Source organism: Oreochromis aureus, linkage group 14 (assembly GCF_013358895.1).
Source record: "Oreochromis aureus strain Israel breed Guangdong linkage group 14, ZZ_aureus, whole genome shotgun sequence".
Taxonomy (NCBI): Eukaryota; Metazoa; Chordata; class Actinopteri; order Cichliformes; family Cichlidae; genus Oreochromis; species Oreochromis aureus.
The window spans coordinates 24860269-24884504 of record NC_052955.1 but is presented as its reverse complement, the minus strand read 5'-3'; the positions used below and the strand labels follow the sequence as shown (position 1 = coordinate 24884504).

Sequence of the window (24236 nt, the reverse complement as noted above, 5' to 3'; positions counted from 1 at the left end):
ATAAATCTGACTGAGCCACAGAGGAGAGGTATATAAGCTCGGTCCCATGGCCTTTTGTTCTCATGTTGGTCTCTTATTGCAGCAACGAGCGGGAGGGAGGGGGGCTGACGACTGAAATAAAACTGTTCGGTTGAAGAGTCCGTGTTACAGTAGCTTCATGTATCATCCAAACAAGGGTCCTTCAAGCTGGAAGCATTTCCATTAGCCAATTTGTTAAGGAGAAGAACGGGAGTTACGAGGCGACTGCCATTATGAATCATAATTACAGCACAAATCCACGTTATCCTATCCAACTTTGAATTACATTCCCTTGTACCTTTAATGCTGCCGGACTGTGAATAAAACCAAACCGAAAAGCACGAAGGGCGCACTTGTGCTATCGGAGCCATCTGCGTACTGACAAATGTCAGGCTGCTCTGAGTGACAGACGCTGTACATCACTGTGGTCATGGCGAGAAAGGGAAGCAAAAAAATAGGGGAAAAAAAGGAAGACACGGAAAGAGGACATGTCTTATTTATGATAGCAATGTGGTTTAAATTGAGTCCACTCACACTAACCCCCCAACTCCACCCCCGCATTGAATTCCCAGGCTTGAGTAAATCGCCTCACTTACGTCGGAGTTTACATTCTCATGCCCTCCCAACCGCCAGGCCTTCGCTCCCACCCCCCACAAACAGATTTTTTTCCCCCCCTCTTGTGTTTTTCTCCCTCCCATCACTAACACCCTCATTCACAGCAGCACCCTACACCCCCACCACCCACCTCCCAAACCATCCTAAACTGCTGCACAGTGCAACACATGTGCTTCCAATTAAGTTTTCTTTTGTGAAGAAGCTGCCTCCTTCTTGCGTTCACACATGCCAGCTTTAGGTAACATGAAGAGATATATATGTATAAATGGCATGTGTATAATGGTAAACTGCCCTCATTAGCAATCTGTTAAAAATATTTTTCCCATCCCATTTGCATATTTGAATTGGATTTAAGTTATATAGGTTTCATGCACATGTATTCACCTTTATTGCTTTTCTCAGACAGTGCTATCAGGTGTAAATACAACATGCCTATTGCACACCTGTCTCCGTTGCAAACGGCCTAAACAGGCAATCAAAAAATGTGCTTTTCTCATTGAGACACAATGTAGTTGCTAAAACACATCAACTTCCTGAAGTTTTTGCTTGCGACCACTAGAGGAGCCCCTACAACACATGAACACAGCAGCCCACTCGGTCAGAGTCTGAGTAGTTGCCGTCTGTGGCTGGGAAGCTTTTTATCGTAACACTTCAATGAAATCCTTGCAATCATGTTTCAGCCACTAATGGTAGCGTGATTTCCTCCTACCCTCAAAGAGTGGAGGGGTTTGGCAGACGTCTCAGAGGGTCACATATCATTCAGTATTAGGCTGTACATCCACTTTCATCAAATAAAGGAATTGGCTAAACATGCATGCACATATGTTTATTCATTGTTTACAGGTGACTCACATAGCAGCGATGTTTAAGTGTGGTTGTTTTCTAGGCTGCTTGCTGCAGCTTGTGATTGAAATTACTGTTGCTAGGGAGACGCTCTAATTTGGCTTCATTGTAGACGTTGTGGTTTGAGCAACAGGTGCCTGTTATTTTTGGTTGCTTTGTTGCAGGGCTCTGTGTGTTTAAGTACGCTGCGTTTGCATGTTTGTGTGTGTGTGTTTCTTCTGCAAGGGTGTATGCACAAAAGTGTGTGTACTGATGTGTGTCCTACCATGCTACCTTTGCATCTTCAGAAGGACAGAAATACACAGCCGCAAGCTGAGACAAGCAGGAGCAAATAAGGCTCTGCGGTTCGCCGAGCTCCACACCCATGGGATGCTTAGCATTTGTTTACCAACCCTCTTGAAGGTGTGAGATTTTTTTTAAGGGTTATTTAAACCTCACTTCAGTTCACACAAGCAAATCAGGTAAGAGGGGGAAAAAAATCAGGTTACCAAAGTTGTGTGAACTGAATCAACCGCCGCTCAACTTGACCTTTAAATTTTTCCATTCCTCTGTTTAACTAAACTGATACACAAGGGTTTGAGCTGACAGACTACGAGGATAAAATGATTAGACTTTGCATACTCTGATCCTCGTTCTGTGATGTGAAACCGAAAGTGTGTTTTTATTATGAATTTAAATGACAACTGGCGCTAAAGTAGCCTGCACACATTGCAACCGCTTCATAACACACCTTATGTTGACATAAAAATGAAGCAACATATACGCGAAACGGACCCGTTTTTAAAGTAAGTCTGATGGTTCATTTTTATTCTGAAACAGTAATATTTCCTTTGACTTAGCTGTCCCTGATGTCCACTAATCGTGACATAATGCATGTTAAATATAACTGGGGTTTTTGGTAGCACTTTATAGTTCTGTAGTACTAAAACATTAATGGGGTAATAGGTCAATAAACAAGAGTGAATCATGCCAGCCAGTTTTCTCTGGTAACGCCTGTCTGGCTGAATGTTTTTACCTTTTTTGTGCTAATGTGAGCATAAGTTAGCTGACCTGAATTGCAAGCTATGGTGGCTCAGCTTATTTGTCATGAGAGCTGAGTCGCCGGTAAATTATTCAGCCTGCTCTTTTCAAAACTAACAGTTGAATGCAAGCTCCAAATAACACAGCCAAGTTAAACTTAGTTGTTTTGTCTAATGTTACTACAAATATTACCATGCATAGAACCTTTGTCAGCTAACACAATACTAGATTATTTATTATGTTAAACAACTTGGAATTTAGCTAACAAATTTGTAAATAAAGATTGCCTACTAGCAAAGATGAGGTGTGGTAGTTTGTTGTGGTCTACATGTTCCTATTTATGCCCCAAAAGGTTGATTCTGTTCATCTGGATGTAACGTTTTCAATGGGAGAAACGTGTCATCACTCACCCAAGTGACTCGTTCTGAAGAAGCACGTTTCATGAGTGACGATATAATATAACATCTTGGACACGTCTTCGTGACACAATTGAAAACTCTTCTTTCAAAGTGATAAGTTTTAGCTATGCAAGGGGCTGCTTTCTGTAAGGAAATTACGTGCACGGTTTGTTGGCTTTGGAACTGATGGTGCAATGCAGGGGTCTCAAACTTAAATGAGCTGTGGGCCACTGCTGTCATCTCTTTGGAGGGATACTTTAGTGTTCAAGTAGTACAAAAAAACAAACCACCAAACAAGAAAATGTAGTGTTTGTTTGGTTTTTTAAAAATTTCAAATAAAACTGCAAATGTGAACACAATTTTTTTTCTGAAGCCTTTCATTGAACTACCAAATAAACAAATTGTTACTCTCTTTCTGGCCGGACACGTGGCAGCACTTCTGCTATAATTTTGTTCGTATTTAACAAAATAAAAATGCAGACATAAGTGTGCACATTAGTTTTTGACTGCTAGTGAAAATTGTTTTCTTTACAGAAAACTCTCACTGAACTAACACAACCAATCCCTCAACATGTTTGTACTCTCTGCTCATATTAAATAATTTTTTGCTTTTTAAAGAACTTATTTTAACATTGCACTCAACAACAAACAAATCCTTCCTAACTAAAAAAAGTAAGTTAAAGGGCCAAATTGCATTATAATTCTTCACGTTCTGAAATTCTCAAACTGAGTAAATCAACAGGTTCACCTCATTCCTGTTAGAGCCCAGAGAATTGCAGATGTGCTGCACAAAACAAATCCAAAACATTTTCCTATTTAATAAATCTGATCTGTAGGAAAATACCTTTGCGGAAAAAACATATATATATTAAGTGAAAACATTTTATGCTATTTTATTTGAGATTATTTCATATTAAATATTGAGGTTAAATGGTGCAGCTGGGATTTAAGCAAAAGCTAAAATTGAATCACCTGCGTCTGAAGAAACCATGAGACTGAGCATATTGTGTGTAATAATTGTAACAATTAAAGAAATTAGTTACAATGCATGCACATTGACACAAAAATGCACTTCACACTTGCTGTTTTTTCCTTCCACACCTTCAAGGCTTTCAGTGATAAATGTGTTGAGACTAAGGAAGCTGTGTCCACCCACCACCAGCCCCAGAAAGCCACCTCTTTCTAACCTTATGCAAAACTGGTCTAAGTTTCGGTGAGACAAAAACAGTGAGAAAAGGAGAGATGGAGTGAAGCAGCAAAAAAGAAAAAAAGTTTTACCCTGCGACCTCTCCCCAGGCCCCGAGCAGGGAGTAGGACTGAGCCCACCGCATCACTGCATGGTGCTTGCCCCCTCTGTTATTCCAACTCTCTGGTTACGGTCCTAAACCCAAGGGGGTCTTTAACTCAGGCCTTGGGATCACAGGCCTGACTGTTAACAGCTCCAAGGTGAAAGGCCTTGGACATTGCCCTCCATGTTACATACTCCCCTGGCTTAGCCAAGTCCTTGGAGACTTCAGCCTCCTCCTTGGTGTGTAAGGACTAGTTTGTGCCTAGGTCTTGGCATGCCAAGGTATTGTATTACCGCTTTTTCACGTTGTGAAGCTGGTGTTCACCTTTTGTGTCAACATATAATTAAACACATGACTTTTCAAAGACTCGTTTGAATGCACAAATGGTAATTCGGTATTTTATACGCTACAGATAATTCATGTTTGCCTCCTCCCTTCTCACTGCCACACACCAGCTCAGTATTTTTCAATCTAGCGCGAGTCATTAGCAGTGATTAGTTTGAATCTCACATGTCAGATAAACATTGTATTCTCACCTAAAAATGATGGATTGCAGTAAAGAAAGTAAGCTAATAATAATTTAAATATATGCATGCTTGTCAACTAATATTCCGCTTTTGTTTAAGCCCCTTTCATGACCTGGCAATTTATCTTTTTGACAGTATGGCAGTGTTCAAACCAGTTAAATTTCCATTATCTCCCAAACCATTATCTGCTTATGTACCACATTTAAACCCGTCAAAATCTATCCAAATATAGTAATTGATGTGTGATCCATTGCAGGCCTAAAGACCCTGTGCTCTTTTTTTGTCAAAATTACACTTGTCATTTTTTATCTGAGGACTTGCCTCTCAAGATAACAGTTGTTCTTCACCCACAGGTATGATTTGTCTCCTCTGTCAGTGGCATTTGTCTCCTCAGCCCGCCGCCTCCTCAGAGTTAATTACATTTCTGCAAAAATCATGTATTGCATGCAAAGTACCGTGAAAACATAAGTGACTGAAGCAAGAATGTTTGAACCTTAAACGGTTCTATTTAGCAATTACGAAAATAAAAACTCACATGACTCATATAGCCATAGAGTAAATATGCATATGTACACACATACTGACTCAGTCTGTCAAAAAACAGAGGCAGATGGTACATTGTGATAATAATTATATTGTTGTGTCTGGCCTGGCAAAGGATTTCCTCTGGGAAGTGTCTGGCTGCTGCTGTGATGATGCTTCATTGAAACTGGGTGGAGGTCCATCGCTTAACAGCTGAACAGTCTGCTTTATGTGAAAACAGGGTGTCTTTTTTTTCCCTCTGTCACACGCATAGCATACAGTTGAACATATATGTATTTATATATACATGCAAATACACAGACATACTGGAAAGAAAAAAATTAAAGGAGCCAAGTGAATGTTTGGCCAAAGGTCAATGTTTGGCCAAAGGTCAAGGGTTTTACTGCATTTCTCATATATTTTACATACTTGAGCAAAAAGATTGAGGAGTTGTGAACTCTGTACTTCAGCACTGGGGTTTGAATTATCATGCGCTTCATTGTTGTTTTGCCACTGCTTGCTCGTGTCTCCATTGACCCTTGACGTTCTACTATCTCAGCCACACATACACAACACACCTACGCTGGTCAGCCAGCGGCCTTGTTCCCCTATTGTCTAGTCATGACCCTGAACAGCACACTGCAGGGGTCTGTTCCTTTTTATAATGCAAGGGTTTCCTCCTCTTGCATTGTTGCTGTTTGCCAGCGCTTCCTCCTTTCATTCACTGACCTCTTCTCTACTTCCTGTTTGTGTGGTGTGCCGGTGGTCATCACGGGGTAGTTTGGCTCTTAATTATCGTGGGTAAAAGGGTGTGATTGAGACAGTGTGAAGTAGAGAAAATTGCATCTTGTGTCTGCTTCTGATATGCTAATGCCAGACGTTTGTGCAGATTGATGCCATAGCACATTACATTTTATTGATGCTTCTGTCCAAAAGAAAAAAAAATCATCATATACTGTAGACTTAATGCACATTGGTTACTATTTGTGGTTTGATGTTTTACTCAAGGGCCCTTGAATCTCAACATGATGATTTCACCAGCCGTCATTAGTGATTAATGAATTTACCAACTGAGCTCCAGCTCCTGGCAATGAACAAGCTAGAAATGAACACGTAGACATTTGGTAACATGTTTTGTATTATTGTAGGGTCTTTACCTTACAATGTAAAATGCCTTGAGGCAACTGTTGTTGTGATTTGGTGCTATATAAATAAAACTGAGTTGAATTGAACTAGGTAAGACAGATAAGACACTAAAATCCCAAGTTTAACCTGATCTTTAATAGAAAGGATTGTATAGCTTTTCACTACAGTATTTTGTATTTGGGGGAGTTTATTGATGCTGATTAATATCAAGTTCTTTTGAACACATTAACAAGTCTGAGAACTTTATAAGACAATAAATATCAGGTATATGAGTCGATATCTCAGTCCTCAAAGAAACAAAAGGGTCGTTAGGTAATTTTCATATCTTCACATTTATGGGCAATTCCAGTGTTTTTGTAACTGCTGTTGAAATGAGCACATGAAATCAGACTTTCACTTTTGAGACAAAGTAGCTTTTTATCTCTAACTTTATGTTTGATTGACTGTTAAAAGAAATACTTGGTAACTTTTTACCTGGTACTTTCTTGAAATCATATATTCATAGCCTTTCCCTGACTAACTTTTATATAACTTTTCCATGTCACCAAGGACCCATTATTTATCAGTTTATGAAGATCCAGGCTGGTGGTGTGCAGTCGCCTCTGATTGCAGAACAATCTGTGAGTTCCACTTCAGATCTTATGTCCCAAGAGGGTCCTTTTTATAGTTTAACAGGAACCAAACCTCCCTTGTGACTTCTACTCATCTGTGCGAATGACATAGTTTTCTTCATAATTTATCTGTTATTTTTTCCCTCTCTGTTTTATGTTCCTCACGCAAAGTAATCAACAGTGATAAGGAGGATGTGAATATGTTTTTGTGACGGCGGAAAGGCAAAGGGTTAAAAACTGGAGCACAATGATACACTTTCAAATTGAATTTACATTCACACGCATGCTTGGTTCTGCCAGTTTCTTGCCAATTTTTTTTTACTTTTATGTTTTTCATAAACTATGGCCTCAAGTGTTTAGATGAGCAATTGAAAATAAACAATACAGTTGACACTAGAATTCAAATCAAACAATCCGCAGCACAACAATGAAGCTCAAGTGTTGGCATTACAAGTCAATGGCTAACTATTCATGCATACTTTGTTGCCCAGCCGATGTTAAAACTATGGCAGGAAATGATGTAAATGGTGACCCGGGGAGGCAAAAACATTGTATAAAGGGAGTCTCATGAGAGTCTGGCTGACAATGGATCAAAATGAGACTATAAGAACAATGGAACACAAGTTACTGACAACATTCACAGCCCGACCAGATGCTAGTGTGAGAAAAAAGAAAGAAAGAAAAAAACCCTGCAGTTTGATTATTTGGACCTTTGAGCTGTTGGAGTCACGGCTACAGCCCACCTGGATATTACAAAGCCTCATCATACAGAGATGGGAGGCTGAACTCTAACTCATGGGCTCTTATCTCATTCCGACATCTGTTTGCACTGGGTCTTCCAGATGTTTCCTGCTTGGCTTCTGCTGATTCTTAGTAGGGCCAAGGGCCTGCACACTTGCCTGTCCTCTCAGTCTATTGCTGGTGCTAGACCTTTGGGTCCTATCAAATGTGTTTACCTAAGGCCCCACACTGATACTAACTTGGCGACAAGGCTAAATCATGCTCCAAATGTCATCATCTGTTAGTGGGAGAGGCAAGTTATTTTTGATACAGGGCAAGTGCTTTGGCCTTCATATAGGGCAAATGGGAGGATTTTCTGTTCTTTGCTGATGATCTTATTCAGACTACATGTATTTGTATTGTATCAAGGTGCAGCTAACTGACTCAGACAACTGAAGCTAAGTCACTGAGGCCTACGTGACAACAATCACTGCTTATTTCGTTAAATAATGGTGTCCTTTGTTTGTTTAAGATACAGTTTGGAAGACAGCCAATGTGAGTCATGCTAATTTAGACTTCGATATGGAAAATGACTTCATCATTAGTTTAATATCTGATGTGATATTTGACAACCACTCCAGAGCTTATACACGTACACAACCTTGTTAATGGTGATTCAGTTGAATGAAACAACAAATGAAACAAAAACAACAAATATATCTTAATACAACAGTGTGAAGTAGGACTGACTTTGAAATGCGTGCAAGTACAAAGCTACAACAACATTTATAGAGCTGACAAGTTTTGTTTGTCTGCCTCCAGCGCCTGATGCATGTTCCCTTTACAGATTATTAGCACGTTTGAAAACAAACAGCAAAATTGAAGATTCAGTAAAAAACTGCAATACTGTGATGACATCAAGTTATTAGTATTAACAAAATAGATATTATTTGTATTTTAGTTTCAGTTGAACTTGAATCTGTTGAACTAGATGGGATAATAAAATCTTTAATTACACATACAGTGACCAGTGACCATGGCCAGCTTTAACCTCTGCACTTTACTATATGTTGACTTCTGACTTCTTCTATAAATCCTTCTGAAGAAGAATTTAAACAAAAAAGAAAAGCTCATAAAAATAACTAGTGACCAGGTTAAACCGAATATAGGGTCAGCGGGCCATAGGGAGTCTTCTGATTGTTGGGGTTTTCTGTTTTATTGTAGGGTCTTTAGCTTATAATATCAAGTACCTTGTTGTGATTTAGTGCTATAAAAATAACATTAAACTGAATACAATTTTAATTGATCAAATGTACAGTTAGGGCTGGATCATGTGAATCCACCCTGAGTTATGTATCAATAGGCCTAGGCTGCCTTTCAACTTGAGAAGAATTATAAGGCAATTTGTAAAAAAGTCCATTATTCCACAGTGAGAAAAAAAAATATTCTTAAAGATAGTGGAAGTGTTGCCAGGACAAAGCCTCATGTGTCTAAAAGGATCATGGCAGCACAGCATGTTGCATCTGAACAAGCCGCAAGCCTGCTGGAACAATGTCCTTGACGAGACCACAGAGGAGATGTGCCATGTTGGCAAAAACCAAACACAGCACATCAGCACAAACGCCTCATACTAATTGTCAAGCGTTTGAGTTCACCATGTTTTCTTCTATGCACTAAAGTATTGTAGAGTCAAATGTGAGGCCATCTGTCAGCTAACGCTTGGTCATAATTGGGTCTTAGAACGGAACAATAATCTCAAGCACAGCAGCACATTTACAGCAGAATAGCTGAAAATGAAAAGAATCTAGGTGTTTGAATGGCCCAGTCAAAGTCTAGACCTCAACCTGACTGAATGCTATCGTCGGACCTTATGAGACCTGTGCAAAAAAAAACGCCTACAAACTTAAATCAACTGAAGCAACGATGTAAAGAAGAGTAGGCCAAAATTCCTTCGCAACAACGTTAGCAACTGATATTCATAGACGAACCAATTACATCAAGTTAGTGCTGCTAATAGTGGTCCTATAAGCTACTGAGTCATGGGGATTTTTTTTTTTTGACACACTGCTATATTTTGGCGCAGCCTTTCTTTTTAAAGTACTAATGACACAGTGTAATATGTCGTGTGTTTCATATTCATCTCAGGTTGAACAGGGTGAGCTGGTGGAACTGACAGTGGCTGCACTTTCTTTTCATCATGACTACAGCTCATTTGACAAAATCACTGAATGTTTCACCCACATACATACTTTTTCGAACAGCTGTGTTTGCTGGACAATGGTAAAGTTATCATTAAGTTTTTAGTAATTTTGTTGTTTTACCTGCACTCTCTACTCACTACTTATGGTTAATGTTTAAAGGCATCCCCGTGGAGTGGGGCCTAGCTATATTGTACCACTTCATTTGCAGAAGGGAAAGAAAAAGCAATCTACCGTGTTTGTATCTAAGCCATGCAGGGATCAGTGTTTTACTGCACCTTGATAAAAGTCAGAGACAGACTCTTACGAGATGCCGAGTTGGTCTATCATCTCTGACAGCTGTGGAGACTGCTTGCCTATCTCCTGTCTCATCCTCCTATTCCTGATATACTTCTTTACACAACTGTCCAACCAGCCATCCTCCCTCTTAAATCCCCTTCAAACTCAACGTAACCTCATCCTGCTGTCCTTCCTCATGTCTCTTTTTTCTGTTTATTCTTGTCTACTGATCCTGTTTCTGCTTGTCTACTGATGCTGATACCAATACAGAAGTAGCAGGCTGTAATAAAGTTAGTATGGATGGGAACTGATAAGAATTTTGCAACTCTGATTTCATTATCGTTATCACTTATCGATTCTCATCGGGTTAGAGAAAAAAATGTATACATTGATTTGTTTTGCATTACATGTTTAATGTAAAGTATCTACAAACATTTTGCATTTGATTAGAACAATTAAATTAAAACTGGCATGAAAAAATAAGAATAGTTGACTCGACTCTACTCGGTTTCGGTTGTTTTCCGTTACAGCTGAGCACCACTTCAGTGTGTAGGGGGTGATTATAGCAACGTGTCCAAAAGTTTGTAATGTCATTGTGTATATAAATGAGTCCTTTGTTAGTAGATCACCTGCAGACCTTTCTGCCCCCATCAGTGGATTTTTGTTATTGTGTCTTCATGCCAAGCTCAAACTGTAAAAGCTAAAACTGAGATCACTGTTAGAACCATGTTCTTCTTACAGTCACTGAGCTTTATTCACAGGGACTGCCGAAGATAACCGGCCTTCTCCTATTCTTTCAGTTAAAGGCTAAAGACAGAGGATGTTGTGTTCTAAGTTCCACTTTGAGAGTCACCAACATCGCTAGGTAGTGTATCAAAGACATTACATTCGTGCAAATTACTTACATGCTGTGTGGAGAAATGTTTGTCCATGTTGTCATTCGTCACGTTGCCTTTGCTTGTGAAATACGACTATGCTTTAGAGCACTTCTGCCTCAGCTCCATGTTGGATATGTTCTGAACCAAAATACGGACCACGTCATCATGCAAATGCATCCTGACATTAGTGGAACTGATAACTGGAATTGACTAACATTGCAAGGAACTGAACGACTGGCAACCAACCACTTCTTTACAAGAACTGGTTCTCTATTTCCATCCCTAGAAGTTAGATTTTTCCATTGTTTTTTTGATGAAGTATTTTTCCTAATTTTTCATTATTAATATAATTGTTATTTTTAGCAGCAGTAGCACTAATAGCAGTAGTACTTCATCTGCCTTCGGAACAGCATGCGCTCGATTTCTGTGATTTACAAAAAAAGAAAATCTACCACAGCACAACGACTCTGTTATTCGAGGTGCTATACGACAAGGTGGGGGAGAAGACGCACATGTTTCGTCATGAAAGTGAAGTGTCTGAAAGCTTCAGACAGATTACAGCAGACACTGTTTGATGGTTTGGCAAATGTATGTCACCCACACACACACAAAAAAACCCCAGGACCGTACACACGGTAGTTTATGCAGATTTTTTTAAACCCCAAAGCAAACTGCAAAAACTTTAAGATGTGAACTTTAACAGAGGCATGTGCGTTAAGAGGAACACTTGGGGCGAGGAATGGGGGGTGTTCATTGCCCTTTTGCAGCCATACAACATTGGTAGGTAATCATTCTAGCGCACAAAAACACCTACTGTAGAAATCCACTGGGTCCTATGTCTGTCACTGCTCTGCTGTGTTTGTGGTTTTCTATTCCTGCATCACTATGATGCTGAAGTTATGTCATTTTTCCTGCTTATTCATTTGAAAGCATTTTCACAGAAAAGAAACTCTCTTCAATAAATGGAGAAGTATGAATATGTATCAGTTTGTTGCGAAATAGATCTGAGACACAATATAACACTGCAGCTGATCTAAAGCCATCTTTGCAAATCTGTTATTAGTTTTGAGTCATTTCTAAAAAGCACCTATTCTTGATTCTTGCTGTATTAAAACCACTGGCACTAATATGCAAGAGGCTTTGAGGCAAGAGGATCTATTTAATATCCTCCTACATTTCATTTGAATTATAAGGATCAGAGTTTATTTATAGAGTGTACTGCCAAGATGTGTGATTCTTTCCAGACCGTTTGGCACAAAGCTTTGCAGAGTGCCCAGCAGATGGTTCTTTTATTCACCTTATCTGGCTCTTTTTTTTTGGACTGTTTTTTTTATCATTTTTCTTTTATAGAATGCTCTGGCTCAGTTCTTTTGGAGAACGAAAGAGGAAATCCATCAGATCTGCAGTGGTGCACTGTACCTCTCGGCTCATAAATTGTACATGCCTGAAAGTAGCAGGAAGTAGAGGCCTAATAGGGTGTATCCTCCAGGTTTCCTGTTAGGTTAACCCACTGGGCCTGGGGTATTCTACCCTGCCAGTGGTTCATAAGACATGACCCCCTGTTGCCCTAGCACTTAAAATGAATGGGCCTATAATGTGGTCAAGCTGCAACATCACCACTGAGCAGATTCTTTTTCTTTTTTTTTTTGGTATAGGATTATATCATATTCTGTTTTCATACAAAAATATACACCTACACCCCTAAGCTATTTTAATGGCGCAGTTACCTCTGTTGTCAGTCATAAAGAGCAGGTGATCTGCAAGACAGATTGGGGAGCTCCCGCTCCAAACAAGTAATGGTAGCAGCTAACATCTTGTGCACATTGCAGAAAAACAAAGGATCAAGAAATTACAGTTGTTGTTTGGTTATATGATTTCCAAATCATTACAGGGCTCACACGCTTCAGATGCGCGCATGATGCTGTTTTTTCACTGTTTGATTGAATTTCCAGCTCAGCCTCATCGAGTTTCCAGGGAATCAGGGATAAGCAGGCACTGAAAGGGTTAGGCTTGAGCACGGAAACTGTGGCTCAAAGCGAATACACACACACACACACCCCACACTCATACACACAGAGAAAAAGAAAGAGAAAGAAAAAGGTGATCAGGTGCCACATCTACATCCAGTCCCACCTGGACACAGATATATATAGAAACAAGGCGAGGGCCATAGGTTCACAAGTCCTTCTTCTTAAAAGGGGGAGGAGTATGTCCTTGGTGTTGACCCATGCGCTTCTTTTCATTTTAATGAGACCTGTCTGAAGGGTTGCAGGTGCTGGGAATCAAGTTTTGCGATACTTCTGTGTCTTGGCAGCTGTTGAAGTTGTTTAGGTTTCTGAGGAGTTTAGGTTTAGGTTTCTTGATTTTTTCATCACTGAATTGAGCTGGGCCTTTGAACCACCGGTGTGACACCACTACCACTACCCCCACGCCTCTTTCTACAGAAGAAATGCTCAGGTAGAGCATGTTGAAAGGATATGTTTTCAATTTGACTCACACACACACACACACACACACACACATCATCATCATCATCATTCTTACTATCTCCCTCACTCTGTCTACCTCCCTGTCTGCTTTGGTGGATGTGTCAGACGAGTGATTAATTCTCCAGAGGAGAGGAGGGGAATGAAAGAGCGTGGAATACAAGAGATGAATTGATAAATCAGCTCTTTGCTCATTCATAGGTAAATAAAAAAACACAACTTGGGTCAGAAATACATAGATTTACCCCTTGACTTGCACAGATGCTGTGCATTAATACCTTCCTGGCTTCACTGTAATACAGTCATTTATAAACTGCCTCTAGATGTACACCCCTGGTATTCATTCTTATTTCTGCAGCAGTTGTATGGCTAGAATTTGCCCAAGAATTTCCTGCATACGGTTTAAGAGTAATAAGTCATTTGGTACATGGCCAAAGAGCTTTAAAAAGATCCTAGTCAAATATAATTTGTAAAAAGCTGATAGATATCTTTCAAGATATACTCAGAATAGCAGGAGCGTTAATACAACACATTTGTCTTTCATGTGCTGTATTTCCAATAGCACAGTTCTTTATCAGCACTAACACTGACATTCATTTCTGACAAAGCCTGCCGATGACATCTACTCATGATGAAAAATAAACTTTATATTTTAGCAATTGCCATTGCTCGCACAGCCCCGAGTCCCAGCTGCACAAGCGTTTACACTCTTTCCAACCTGATAGCCCCATTTTTACAACCGCTATCAACACTGCGATTATTATTCATCACTCTTTTGTAAACATTAACTTCTGCACTGTGACGAATGCACATTGTGCGGATTTCTTCATGTAAACGTTGTTCTAAATATGTTTAACAAGGTATGAAAAATGCAGCAATGTGAGAAAACCCCGAGCGGTGTGGGAGTTTCCTTTCGAACAATGCTGATCTGTCTGTTTTTCCCTCACTCGCTAGTTAAAGTAACATACCTGCATGCAAGTTTATATATGAATTTTATGGCCACTTCACTTATATTGGCAAGATCGCCCAGTTTCCAGCATTAAGCAACAATGTTACCACATTACTTTATTTAGTGAGGTCTTGTCAGAGTGATAAATAATTCTAAATTCTGTTGACATTTTGGATGCTTGGCTTCACTATCTTACCAGAAGCTGTTTGGTAGAGGTTATACTATAAATTTCATTTCTGGGAGCTCTGTCCTGATCAGAATGTGTTGGCTTTGAGGTTCTGGAGGTAGACAGAGGTAATGAGTCTCTGTCAACACAAGTTTTATTTTTTGTTTTTTTTAATGACATCTGAAAGTTCGAGGAACTATATCAACACTTCTTCTTATTATGTCACACTACATTGACTACACTGCTTCAGTTTTTTCCCCCAGAATTTTAATTAAAATGTTTTTTTTCTTTTTTCTTAGAAACGGTTGTTTGGGGAGCTTTGTGGTGCAGGGCCGTCACAATGCTCATATTTTAGCTTGAGCTGGTTTAGAGGCGTTCATCTTTGCGGGTGCAGAAAAAAAAAGTCATATGACTTCCTGTATATGCTTCTTTTAGTGAGAAAGTGTGTGCGTGTGTCGAACACAGAGAGAGAGAGGGAGAGAGAGAGCAGTTCTAACGAAATAAAAAGTAGAGTTTGTGAAATCAGCAGAATATATCCTCTAGGTCATTCCTGCGTGCGCGTTTTTCGACTTTGCGTGTGTTTGTGTGTGTCTATAAATAGAGGTACATGTTCATGCTGATATGCATGTGTGACCTCTCCACTGCTTATACATTGTGTTTACAACTTGTATAGCAAGTTGCTAATGGTTGCTTGGTCAGTGACCCCAAAACACAGCCCCCTCCACCCTTCTAACCCCACCTCCTCCTCCAGCTTACCAGCCCTTATCTGTGCTGCCACTGCCGCCCACTCGTTCTCATTCGCAAAATGGGAGGTATAACCAAGTTTGCAGAAACTGAAAGTGCCGTAGCGGCTTTAGGTAAACACATCGATTTCTACTTCAATACTTCAAGGGTGAGCAAGACGGTACTCCTGTGTGTCAGTTTTCTCGAACATTTTATGCAGCATACTGAATTTCATTCTAAATCATGAAGATTCACTCAGGATTTTAAAAGTCACGAGCAGTAAAATTTACATTTTGTCATGATCCTCAATAGATATTTTTCCAAATCAAGCTGAACTTAATGCTCATGCCCACTCACAAACTGACTGCCGCAGTTGCCTAAAACCACTGTTTCCATTCACTGCACTCTGCTGACATACAGCTGACAAGTTTATGAAAAAGTGAAAGGTGAACTTTAAATTATAGCTTGTTCAACAGAAGGTATGTTTTGTTTTTGTTTTGTTTTTTCTGTCTCGCTTGTTTGCCTCATAGTTAACACGCTATCTGACTTATGTCATACTATATGACAAATAAGACAAAAGTACAGTGACGTGCAAAAGTCTTGAGCCAATAATAGTTTCTTTAGACTGGTCTTTAGCAATAGGATTATGCAAACTCTGTTTTTTTGCACTTTGTACTTCAATAAATTGCTCCACCTATTTCCCATTTTCCTAACAAACTATAAAGACATGAGAAGTGGGTTAAAACTTTTGGACGGGGTTTTATTTTTAGTTTTTTTTTTAGGCTACGTCCACACTAATGTGTTTTCGTTTGAAAACCTCCCGTCCACACTGAGACGGCGTTTTGGCTGATGGAAAACGCAGTGTTTTGAAAACGCTCTTGAAAACATACATTTGGAAACGGTACTTTCGCGTCTAGTGTGGACAGCAAAAACGCAGACTTTCTAAAACGATGATACATGTTAGTCGTATGATGCAGTCATGTGTCCAATTAAACTAAGATAGCAGAGGGAATTATACAGCAGTTGTTTTGTTTACTCTGAATTTTGACAGCCCTTAAAAGACTAATATCAGTTTGTCCATGCTCCAGATAGCTTTTCTTCAAATTCTTCAACTCTCACTCACTTTTGCAACTTTGTACTTTTGTGTTACTGGCAGCAACAACTCCACCTCATTGTTAGTCCATTTAAAAAACTGCTTTTCCTCAACATTCTGCCGCAACGTTTCAAAGAGCCGGAAAGTAAATAAACGGCAGACAGAAATGAGGCGGGTCGAATCGTCTTGCGTTTCACTCATGCACAGTACTGACACGCAAGCGTTTTCGGCCGTTTCAATGTGGGCGCACAACTATGTGAAACGCTGTTTTCAAATCTATCCAGGCTAGTGTGGATGTAGCCTTAATCTGGGAAAAATATGTATTTTGTAGCTTCCCACTGTTCACAACAGGGATCAGTGTTTGCTTATTTATTATTAAATTAAGAAATAAAAATAAATAGAATAAGAGTAATTTGGGAGTGATTTAATGCTCATATTTCAGCATGTAACAGTTATAGATGAGTGCAAATCTAACTGTTGTCCTGTCTCCCTCCCCTCACCTCCAACCAGTCGCAGCAGATGGCTGCCTCTCTCTGAGCCTGTTCAAACTGAGTTTTTCTTTCCCACTTTCGCCAAGTGCTTGCTCATAGGGGTCATCTGGTTGTTAGGGTTTTCTGTTATTATATATTTTTATTACGATATACATGTTTTCATTACAACATAAAGTGCCTTGAGGTGTCTGTTGTTGGGATTTGGCACTACATAAATAAAACTGAATTGAATAGAATAAAACTGATCAATAAATGCAAGCACTAATTCAGCCAGGATTATGGACCAGCCTATATTGGCTGATAAAGGGAGGGAGCCCACTAGACCACAGGGAAGTACGAGCACATAAACTGATTTATACCTTGCAAAACAAAACAATGAACGCAATGCTCTCATGCCAAATAGGCTCAAGTCAAACAAAATGAAATGCTGTGCAGTGAATCAAGCAACACTTCTCTCTGGACACTGAATACATGCTAAAATGTAAGCAGGAGGCTCACATGTTGCGTAGGCACGCTGAGTTGATAATATTATACAGTTGTCTGGTGAGTCATTCACTTCGGCTTGGAAATAGATGTACACAAAAACATCTGCGACAGAGAAACATTGACGTTAATCCAATTGAGCAAATATCCCTCCAAGTTCTCAATAAACATTTACTCCAAAATCATGAGCAGTGTCACTTGTCATCTCTAACTCCGCTCCCGCCGACCCCCCCCTCTTGCTCACTCTCTCCTGGGTTAGTTGCTACAGGGGGAGATGGTGAGAACAGTGGGCCGTAGCCTTTCCCAGCCACAGCCCGAAAAGATTGCTGCAGAGCAAGGAGCCCACCTCTCGCCTCAGCACAACCGCACCACCCCCCACCTCCCCTTCCCCGGCCCCCAGTGATGTGGGAAAAGCCGGGGAGGGTGTCCCACTGAGCGTGCTCAGGCAGACATCCCGGACTTAAAACCTATCACTGGAGCCCTCTCAGCTGCAGCATCAAGCAGGCCAGGCTGTGCTCATTACAGAAGACTCACTTCATGATTGTTTTCTTTACCATGTTGTTTCACCGTGGCTCAGACCAAACACAAACTGCCACACAAGTTGCAGTGGGAATGAGTAAGGCTGCACTGCATCAGTGACTTGTGACTTTGTGTTACTACTTAAAAAGATCTCCATACACTCTGCATCTGTTTGGCTTCAGAGTTGTTTTCCCGGGCCGGACCTGCAGCTTTTGAAACCCATATTGTTTCTTGCCTTCTTACCGCTTTTGTAACAAGCCACTGCTATAATCATTACTGTTAACAACCGCTTCAAGTGTAATGACTCTTCTCCAGCTGCATGGCTAACATTTGAAAGTTACACAACCTCCATGGCAAGCGTGAGGGACTGCGTGGTGGCTCGGTGAGTAATCTCGGGCTTGTTCCCTTGTAATACTGACAAAGAGCAGGAGCGTCTGTGCAGTGTCAAATGCAATAACAAGCCAAACACACGCACATGCTCACACATGCTTGGATAAAACGACTTTGCATCAGCAGAGAGGATAAGAACGTCAAAACATGAGGAAAGAGAAAAAGAGATCATTGACCTTCATCTAGGCTTCGAAAGCATTATAATTTTAAGGCTGTTGCATGTTTTCAGGAGAAGTTCTTGCCATGGGAATGGGAATATTTTTTCCACAGATTGCACCTTCTGTGTCACAATGTGTTTATGAGAGCAGATCAAATCAAGAAGTTGAAAGGGCTTTTATTATTATTATTATTATTTGTGCAGAAATTAGGAATCAGATGTCATGATTGCTATATGTTCACATACACACCTCCTCTCTCAGCTGAGAGTTTTGCACTGATTCACAGTCCATATGTGAGGAAGCAAATCTTTGTATGGGAAACTCTGTGACCTGAGGCGTGACTTTCCCCTCCACGCCATGTGAAAAACTCCCCCTCCACACTCTCCACAGCTTAATGCTATCTTTGAGTTTCATTGTCTCAGTGAAAGAGTGACCAGTTGGCACCAGATCGCCAAGTGTCTGCTTTACATTAGTTCTGAGTCACAAGGAGAGTCATGCTTATGCTGTCAAAGAGAAGGATTCTTGGGAAAACAGTTTATTTACTCAGGTTTCTTGGATTTTTCGAGATACATGCAATGTCATACCCTTGGGGGAAGCAGCGTAAGCAAGGATTGCCCCCTGTATCTGTGTGTGATTGCGAGTTGGGGCGTGGGGATTGGTTTGTGGTTATCTGAACAAGAGCTTTTTGGCACATTGTCATATGACTCTCACACACTGTGAGAAAGGGGAGGATGTGAGCACACCACCAGTATTATTGTTAAAAAAAAGACTATTTTTGCAGACTTGCAGTAAACACATGATTACATAGCAACCACAGAGAGTTTTTTAGCATGTCCATGTATATATAGGCAAGATGCTGCTGACTGTGGGTTTCAAGGGTATTTGTAGCTCATTAAAAAACGACTAATGTTCTGTGGTTACAGTTAAGGGAGAAATAGTCACATATATTTACAACAGATGTCACTTACTGTACACCTGAAAGAAACAAGGAAGTTACTCATTGTATTCCTTATATTTGTTTAGACTTTAATGTTGGAATTAAGTTTCATTTTAAACTTTCACACATATTTTAAACTGTCACCATGACCCTGATAAAGACAAGTGGAAGAGAATGGATGGAGGATTTTGCAGGTATTTGCTGACTTTTGGAGACACGACTAAAAATAGCTTGGACGTCGAGAGGCGAATCATGGGACTCTGTCTACCCCAAAATAAATCTGTTCAAAGCTCTCCTAAAACATCTTCTATAGAGGATAATCGACATGATGCATTTACTCCAACTGAGTTATAGAGATTTTATAATTGTTTTACTGGAACATGATCAGACAGTCTGCTTTGGCAAGATAGAAATAATTTAGCTTAGACATTATCGGCCCGGGAAAGTTGCTTTTTTCGGTTCAGCGAAGATCCAAGTTGCTAAATGTCTCTATTATTATAATTACATAAAGCACTGCAGACCAAACATCTACAGTAATGGCTCTCCGAGACTACTTGGCACAGTGGTGTTTTTGGGCATGCTTTGTAGAACATGGTTACAGTAGTAATGCAAACAAAGAGGGTGGGGTTTTTTTTTTTTGTTGTTGTTTTTACCATATTCACAATCTTAGTTTAGCATGCTAGCATGCTAAAATTGCTAACTGCCATAAAGTATAGCTGAGATTGATGCTATATAACATCAGGAAGGGATTTAGTGGAATCTTTAATTTCCTCATTAACTTCATTTTCTTTTAAATTCATTACTAGGACCTGGACATCACATTTTAGGTTGTCTAGACCAAAATACAAAATTTTGCTCTACAAGGGCCTGATAATTACTGAAATTATACTGCCACTGTTCTATCGAAATTTAAAACGAATGTCCGCATACGTGGATCTCATTTTTCACAGAAACAAAAATCAGGTACAAAAAAAAGGTAATTCTTTGTTTTTACATTCATCAGGTCCCAATCACCCCAAATAGCAAAGAGAAATTAAAAATGTATGCCATGAAAGAGTTCGGGTCTTAGAAGGTTAATATATTTTCTGTTGACCAAATTATAGCTGACTGTATCAACGTAATGCCGTGATGATCCATATACATACCTGGTTAGGAGTCCTCTTCCTATGTAATAGTTGCTTGTAGCTTTTCAGTGCTTGCACTCTTCCTCTTAGTGCTGTTATAACTTCAGACTTAAAAAATATATATTTAACTGTGTTATCAGAGCACAGATATTTGACTCATGTTGTCTATACATGCCTTCACATAATTCATGGGTGTTTCTGTCCTTTCACACAAAGCTCTAAACTCTCAAGTGCCAAAGGTTAAACAGTATGCTTCAGTAATTTTTGTAGATGCATAAGAGTGTATGCTAAAATCGATCAGTTCTCTAGTTATTTTAACTTTTTGTTTGCTTTTCAGGCTGCTCAGTAAATAATACGCTTGGATCATAATGCTATTATTCCCTCATTTTCATTCTTGCCTAATGCCAATCTAATTTATCTTTTCAGAAAAATCATATGCTGGGCTCATCCACACGAGACAGTTTCTCAGACCTCTTGTCCAGAAGGTAAGCCAAAACAGAGCCTGAGACATCTCATGAAACACGTCATATGCCAGTTCTCATGACTCTCTACAAACTGCAGATCAGCAGGTGCTGTGAAACTTGGTTTCTTCTTTATTCTTTACATATAACTTTTGTGTATTTACACTGACCATGTTTTTAAAGACAACCTCAAATATCTCATTTAAACAGAAATGCTTTCACCGAATATTTACAGCGTTGCCATCAAATGAACAGCTGAGTGCTAAACCAATAATTGCTTCTAATCAGCTGTCAATCCCCTTTATCCTCTTTAAGGTCTCAGCTTCTTTTAGACATTTCCACCTGAACAAATATCCAGAATTTTAGCCTATAAGTGAAAGCTACGATTCAAAAAAGAACAGTCCTGAACTGAATGGATAAGAGACCCTCATGAAAACCATCAATTAGGAAGTAAATACATTTGTAAAAATCCACTAAACACTGATGTTATCAAACCTTTTCAACAGGAAATAAAGCACAAGAAATGCTACATTGGAGCATGGTGAATATGTATTGCTTGGCAACCTTCAAGAAATGGTTCAATTTTTGGTTCAGATTCTGCCTTGCCCTCGGTAAAGGGACCTCCGAGATGGAAAAGATTATATTTGTGCAAATCACGTGTGCAAAGCCCAAATAAAGCATGAAAATTACACATCTTCACTTGATCAACCTGCTTTGTTTTTTGAAATGAAAAGGGAGGTTTCTGTGGGAACTGGTTTAAATTGAATTCAAAGTGTACACCTTTCCTTTCACGCTTCCTCAGCTTACCCTTAGCCATTTTTTCTTTTTTAATCCATTCTTCCGCCATCATCAGCCTCTCTTTCTTTCGGCATTCATCTGTGAAATGCCTGGCATGGGCAAAGGTAATTGCAAGTGACTTTTTTGTAATTCAAACTAAGGAGAGATTGACAGCAATATAAAGGCTCTGTTAAAAAAAAAATCATTGGTAATTGGTATGATTATACACTTCTGTAGAGCAAGAAGTCAGCAGAGATATGAATTCTCCTTTTCCACAATGCTTACTACTTTTGATTGGCATTTTCTTCCCTCCAGATGCATTGCATTGCAGAATTGTACATACGTTCATTAAGTCTCGTGTAAACTTTCAAACCTCCACGCTTAACCACCCGTAGTTTCATTTTAACACAGACATGTAACTCATTGTAACATGTTCTGAAGTATAAACCCAGTGTTATGTATTGCCGGCAGGATATTTAAATGCTGTAACAGTGATATAAAGATGCTATGAACCTACCGAATTATGATAAAAAAATCTAAGCTTTAAGGACAGGATTAAAAAAATACCAACAAAAGTAGCACACTTCAGATTTATTAGCTCAGTCTGACCCAGGATTACATTCAAAGACCGAGTAACTACTGCGCTGTAAATCAAGCTGTGCCCAGCAGGAGCAGGATCACAAAGTCAATAGCCTTCAGGGTCAAGGGTCATTGGGAGGAAGCTCAAAATCAGGCAGCTGCTAGTTATATCTTTATCTACACTAAATGACACAGTTGTTATACTAACAATGTGTTTACAATGTAATTTATAATACCAACAAGTAAATATAATGACATTCAAGCATGTTTGAATCATCTTTCAATCTCAGTACTGTGTTCTGGTATTTCATTAAAGGAAACATAAGTAAGCATTTTTTTACCTGTTTAAAATGCTTAGATTTGTAGCTGGGCTGGCCTTTACAGTTTGGTCTAGCTGCTCCAAAAAACTTTCTGCAAGAACTCCTAAATTTCACTTGACCAGCCTTATAACTTCCAAGTTATTTCTCCCATGGTTGTTTAGCCAAGGGGGCCAAAGCCTATTAAGTAGTTTGCTGGCAGAAATAACATAGGCAGCCTTACTAATGGGGAGGTATTGCTAAGAACTGAAGGAACTGTTGCTTACACTGTGTGTTTCTCTTTGGCTACAGTGAATCACTATGGTTATTTCTGAATATCTGTGGAAAGTACCTGCTATAATAAGCAGGGTTTTCTGAAGTTTGTTGACTTGCAGTCAAAAGTGATACAATAGAAGCAACAGCAATGACCACACAGGAGGGCAGAGCTGTGACTCAAAGATAGAAAGTAAGAAGCAGTAAGAAAACACATAAAATTTGTGCTAGGAAGCTGAACTTTAGTACTAATTTATCATGAAAAAGGTGGGACGCTGTGCTGAGGACAGCAGTTACAAGGATGTTCAACATGTGTTCGAGTGTGTACATTTTGAAAATGTTACCAATTTATACAATGTTTCTCTCACTCAATTCACTGAGATCTGTTTCATGAACAGAATAATGATGTATCATGGCTGTGTATCAAATGTCAACATAAAATTGTCTGTTGTCTGTCTATACTGGTATAATTAAATAAACTTGACTAAGAAGTATCTTTAATGTTGCCAAAAACATAAAATTTCCTCTATGTTAACAAGTAGGAATGCAGATGACTGAGGAGAGTGCGTATGTGTATGTGTCTGTGTATATATGTCCATGTGTGTGCACCCCAGACAGCAGGGAGAAAGAAAAGCGGCCTTTTTTACTAACATTGATTGGAAACAGATGTTGGCGAAGCCAAGACAGCAAAGAAAATGTTTCGGAAAATTCTCAGGGCTCAGCCTTCCCTTTCTGGGCCCTGGCCCAGGCAACCAATCATTGCAGAGCACCCTCTGGTCTTTGGGGTGAACTAAGCACTTCTATTGGATGAAGACGTGAACGTGGGCGTTGGGAGCAGATGTCCTGGGAAAGTTGCTGAATCCCACTCAACTCACAGTAAAAGAAAGCGAAAACATTTGCTTGGTTAACTGGACAGTGACCAAAGCAAGTTTCAATCCAGATGAACTCTCAGTGCATGTAAAGCTGACAGTGAATACATTAGCACTGTATTACAGATTTATACATTTGAAATGGATTGCTTTTCAAGTTGTTATTCATTCAACTGCCTCACAAAAAGAAACCTAAGAAGAATAGTCTGTAAGAAAAATGTCTTTAAGACCTCTAATTCTTTTCTTTCATCTAGTCGGCTCAAATGAATGCGAATGAGAGCTTCCTCGCACCCTCATCTCCCCATCCCTTCACACTTCTAAACCTTCAACTGCTCCTTTGCTCCTTTTCACCTCCTAACCTTCACCCTCCTGCATTCAACTTTTTCTATTCCATCTCT

The 24236-nt window shown here is 39.6% G+C and overlaps 1 long non-coding RNA gene across 1 annotated transcript; it reads left to right on the top strand.

Annotated features, from left to right (window-relative positions):
• The first annotated feature begins 2199 nt into the window (after positions 1-2199).
• LOC120432943 lies at positions 2200-21801 on the top strand. The gene is made up of 3 exons (XR_005608219.1): positions 2200-2261; positions 21010-21152; positions 21551-21801. It is a non-coding gene; the product is annotated as an uncharacterized LOC120432943 (long non-coding RNA).
• Positions 21802-24236: the final 2435 nt, after the last annotated feature.